Source organism: Schistocerca nitens, chromosome 2 (genome assembly GCF_023898315.1).
Source record: "Schistocerca nitens isolate TAMUIC-IGC-003100 chromosome 2, iqSchNite1.1, whole genome shotgun sequence".
Taxonomy (NCBI): domain Eukaryota; kingdom Metazoa; phylum Arthropoda; class Insecta; order Orthoptera; family Acrididae; genus Schistocerca; species Schistocerca nitens.
Window position 1 is genome coordinate 542011990 of NC_064615.1, and position 5785 is coordinate 542017774.

The following is a 5785-nucleotide window of genomic DNA, read 5'->3' on the forward strand; positions in this document are numbered from 1 at the left end:
CATCTGCAGAGCTAGTTGGCATATAAACTTGTACTACTGTAGTAGTCTATCTTGGCCACAATGATGCGTTCACTATGCTGTTTGTAGTAGCTTACCCGCACTCCTATTTTCTATTCATTATTAAACCTACTCCTGCATTTCCCCTATTTGATTTTGTGTTTATAACCCTGTATTCACCTGACCAAAAGTCTTGTTCCTCCTGCCACCGAAGTTCACTAATTCCCATTATATCTAACTTCAACCTATCCATTTCCCTTTTTAAATTTTCTAGTCTACCTGCCCGGTTAAGGGATCTGACATTCCACGTTCCGATCCGTAGAACGCCAGTTTTCCTTTTCCTGATAACGACATCCTCTTGAGTAGTCCCCGCCCGGAGATCCGAATGGGGGACTATTTTACCTCCGGAATATTTTACCCAAGAGGACGCCATCATCATTTATCCATGCAGTAAAGCTGCATCTCCTCGGGAATAATTACGGCTGTAGTTTCCCCTTGCTTTCAGCCGTTCGCAGTACCAGCACAGCAAGGCCGTTTTGGTTAACGTTACAAGGCCAGATCAGTCAATCATTCAGAATGTTGCCCCTGCAACTACTGAAAAGGCTGCTGCCCCTCTTCAGGAACCACACGTTTGTCTGTCCTCTCAACAGATATCCCTCCGTTGTGGTTGCACCTACGGTACGGCCATCTGTATCGCTGAGGCACGCAAGCCTCCCCACCAACGGCAAGGTCCATGGTTCATGGGGAAGTGATGCATTACAACAATGGCTCATGTAGCGACCACCAACGCTGTTACAGGCATCGTACATACGAAGTGTGTCCTGTACACACTCTTCATCCCACCTGGTGCCTCTTCAGTTTCTAGTGCTGCGGCCAGAACTCGTACAAGCAGATCTTCCTCTGTCTCTACAGCAGTCTCGTAAATTAAACTTCGCATACGACGCCACAAGGAGTATCCCATAGGAGTTAAATCCGGCGATCGCGGCGGCCACGCAGTAGGACTACCTCTGCCTGTCCATCTTTCACCGTATCGTCAGTTTCGTCTCCGAAGCACACCTGACACGTGAGTTAGTGCAGCACTATGCTAAAATCACTTTTCCTGAAGGACATTCCGTGGCACAGCTTCCAAGAACGGGTCCAGTACGTTTTGTAGGAAGGTCAAGTATGCAGGACTAGTTAGCTCGAGTGGTAGAGGTAGCCTATCAGATGGCTGCCCACAATCCATGCACGCACGTTAATAATGAACAGGTGCTGAAATCCTTGAACAACCGTGACACTTGGGTTGGAGTCTGCCTAGCCATGGCTGTTTCGCGAATCCAGAACACAGTCACTAGTGAACATTCATCCGTGAACAAACTCGACGTGGAAATAGGGTTGTGTCGATGCAGCGGTGCAGGAACCACGTGCAGTAGGCAACGCGTTGTGGACAAGCGGCCGGACCTATAGCGTGTACCCTTTGTAAGTGGTACGGATGTAATTTTTGTCCACGCAGAACGTCCCAGACGATACTGTGACTAACATGCATTGCACGCAAATTTTGTCGAGTACACGTTGAAGGATTCTCTTCAACGCGATGCAGTACATCAAATTTGGGCGTGCGACGTTGCCGAGGAGCGCCACAGCACTGCCTTCTCACTTTGAAGGCACCTGTTTCTCGGAGCCGCTGCGTAACTTGGGCAAAAGTTTGTGCGTTGGCGTGTTACTGAGAAAATTGTTGTGATACAGCCGACTAGCAGCTCTTCCGTTACCTCGAGCTTCGCCATACATAAGGAGCTTGTCTGCGTTTTCCATGATCGTGTATCGAACCATGTTTACTGTATCGGAGAGGCACGGGCATTAAAAAAGTACCGCAGCAGGGAGGAGGAGATCAGTGTTTTAACGCCCTTCGACAACGAGGTCATTAGAGACGGAGCACAAGCTCGCATTAGGGAAGGATGGGGAAGGAAACCGGCCGCGCCCTTCCAAAAGAACCATCCCGGCAGTTGCCTGAAACGATTTAGGGAAATCACGGAAAACCTAAATCAGGAGGACCGGAGACTGGTTTGAACCGTCGTCCCGCCGAATGCGAGTCCAGTGGGCTAACCACTGCGCCACCTCGCTCAGTTACAGCACGGCACACGTTAAGTGGCATCAGGTGACGCAGTACACCTCATCCTGTCTACCCTTTTGCATGCCAGGATGAGCAACTCCAAGACTTTTCTTTTTACCACATCAGACGTGGTCGTGTTACAAATCTGAAATGAAACCATCGTAGAACGGGAACGGTATGTTACAGACAAGAGTTCTTATTCAAAATGGTAGTGCTCACTCGCCTCTACAAGTGCTAGTTTGTAATGGGAATTTCCGAAGACGCTGTATACTCTGCAAACCACTGAAGTGCATGGGAGAGCTTGCTTCCCATTCTACCTCTTATTAGTGTTTCTTGTAATTACATTCGCTTATGGATTGCAGAAAGGCTGATAGTTTAAATGCCTGTGGGCATTAGTCTAACCGTGTCATCGCGCTCCCTATGGGAGTGATAGTGTTTCTAAGAATGTATTTATAGATTTCTCAAGTAACAGGGGTTCTTGAAACCTTTTAAACAGGCTTTCGCAGGATAGTTATGTGTCTTACTTTAAGCTCAAGCCAGTTCAGAGTTTTCAGCGTCTCAGTAACACTGCCGTGAGTCAAACAAACCCGTCACCATATGTGTTGTCCTTCTTTGTATACTTTCTATATCCCCTAATAGCCCTATTCGATATGGCTCTAGGACAGGTCGCATGAAGACAGATTGCATACTACATCTACATAATACTCCGAAAGCTACGGTACGGTGCATGGCGTAGGGTACCTTGTAAAACTACTAGTAACTTCCTTTACTGTTATTGATAAATAAACCGGCCACAGTTGTAAAATATTTTTATTGACCAAAGTATTGCACATTAGTCGCTATACACTACCACGATTTAGGGATCTTAGCGCCGTCATCGGGAGTATCTGAAATCTAGCAGTAGTAGAGCAACAAGCCCATGTCCAAACAACTAGTAGGCAAATATTTACCGGTTGTTTGTCCGTATACGTGCCCTATTACCGCTAAATCTGAGATACATCTGATTATGGGGATGTGACTATGGAACCGTGGTAGTGTATAGCGGCTTCCGTCGTACAAGACTTCGGTCAATAAAAATACTTTACAAATACGGAATTGTTTACCACGAAAATGTTGCAGAACTGCTGTAGATGTCCCGCAAATTAAAATTTTTCTGTTCCACTCGCAGATAAGAGTGATGGAACAATGACAGTTTAAGTGCCGGCGTACTAGTCCTAATTTCTTATCTTCGCAGTCCTTACGCGAAATTACTTTGCCGGCAGTAGAACGACTCTGTAATCATGTTTAAATGCTAGGTCGCTAAATTTTCTCAGTAACGTTCCGCGAAAAAAAAAACGACGTCTTCCCTCCAGGGCTACCCGTTTGAGTCCACGAAGTACCTCCGCAATGCTCGCGTCTTAATCGAGCCTACCTGTAACAAATCCATCAGCCAGCCTCTGATTAGCTTGGATTCTTTTAAGCGGACCAGATGGGGATTCCAAACACTCAAACAGTACCATCTAGCGTCCCAGGTGCGGTCTCTTTTACAGATGAACAATATTTTCCTAAAATTCTCCAAATAAACTGAAGTCTACCAATTGCCTTCCATAGTAGCGTCCTCAAGTGCTCGTTTCATTTCATATTGCTTTCCAACGTATGTACATTAACTTTTACTTTTGTACATTTAGTGCAAGCAGCCATTCCTCACAATAAATAGAAATTTTATCTAAATTATTTTGTATCCTCCAACGGTCAGTCACCGCCGAAACCTACCTGTACATCACAGCGTCATCAGTAAACATCCCGATATTGCTACTCACCCTGTCCGTCAGATGATTAAAGTAGACAGAGAATAAGAGTTGTCCTACGACACTTCCCTGGGGCTCTCCTGACGGTACCCTTGTCTCTATCGTCGAGGACAAAGTACTGGGTTCTATTACTAAGAAGTCTTTGAGCCACTCATATATGTGGGGACCTATTCCGTATGCTCCGTACCTTCGTTCACAGTCTGCAGTTCGGCACCGTGTCAAACATTTTCTGGAAAACTAGTAATATGTAGTCCAAGGTTCGGAGAATATTGTGCGAGGTAAAGGCAAAGGAAGTTCCGCACGAGCGGTGCTTTATAAATTCGTGCTGTTTGTTGACATGAACTATTAAGCCTCAAGAAAATTTATTATATTTGAACAGAGAACATGAACCTCCAACATCAGAAGAAGTTAAAGAAATAATCAAGTCACTCAAGAATCGTAGGGCACCAGGAGAAGACGGCATCATCGCGCAAATCTGGAAGTTACAAGTCCCAGAACTCACCAAAGACATCCACAGGATCTTGGAAGATATCTGGGAGATCATGAAAATTCCATACGACTGGAAAACTGCCCCGATACACCCACTACACAAAAAAGGTGACAAGACTGACTCCGAACAACTACAGAGGAATATCCCTGCTACCGGTCACATACAAGATCCTCTCTAAAGCTTTACTAAACACACTAGAATGCCAGACCGACCACTTGACTGGGGAATACCAAGTAGGCTTCCGTAAAGGGCGGTCTTGTGTGGAACAAATTAGGAACCTGAAAACGATTTTACAAGACAAACAGAACCTGATCATTACCTTTGTCGACTTCAAAAAGGCGTAAGACTCTATCGACCGGAAAACTCTCTTCAAAATTCTAGCTGAATACAAAGTAGACAACTAAACACGAACTATCATAGAGCAAACCCTGACCAACACGACATCCAAAGTTAATTTCTGTGGAACTATCAGGGACCTTTGAAATTCGCACAGGTGTCCGACAAGGCAATGGCCTCTCACCTCTCCTTTTCAATCTAGTGTTAGATAAGGTAATAAAAGAATGGGAAATATCACAAAAAGGGGATAACCTTAGGAAGCCTACAGATTAAATGCCTGGTTTTTGCAGAGGATTTGGTGATTGTCACGAAAGGTATAAACGAAACAAAAGACGCTATTGAAAAACTACACGAAATCGCTTCCAAAACTGGACAACAGATCTCTTACGAAAAACCACAGTTTGCACAAAGAAACTCTCATCTCTGAACACAAAGTACGGCACGATTTACAAAACGGCAAACTTCAAATACCTCGGTGAAACACTACTAATGAGCGGAGATAACAGAGACTCAAACGAAGAAAGAAAAACTAAACTGGACAAGGCATACAAAGTAGTGTGGCAATCATTACAACAAGAAAACTATCTCACAAAAAGCGAAATTACGCAACCACGACACGGTGGTGCTCCCGGAGGCCCTATATGCAGTAGAGATCACACTAATCCTAGGGCATATACGTATAAGACAACTAGAATAAATAGAACGGAAAATACTTGGGAAAATATTTGGCGCAACTAACAACAATGGAATATGGATCAAGAAACCTACAGAGGAACTACACAAACATACAGAGGCAATCACAGAAGAGATTAGAAAACGCTGACTACAGTTCTATGGACACATATACAGAATGCCATCACACACAGTGACCAAACATCTTTGACTGGGTAACCACTAGAAACAACTTATGGGTGGCAGAGGTAAAAGACGACCTAAACCAACTCATCATCACAGCACCCACAATAAACGACAGAATAAAATTCAGAAACATCATTAAGAAAAGTACACTACTTGAGATGTACTGTGACAAACGAACAGGCGTAAAATGGATCTAAGAACGCAAGCAAGATCACAGCCGGAAGCTAA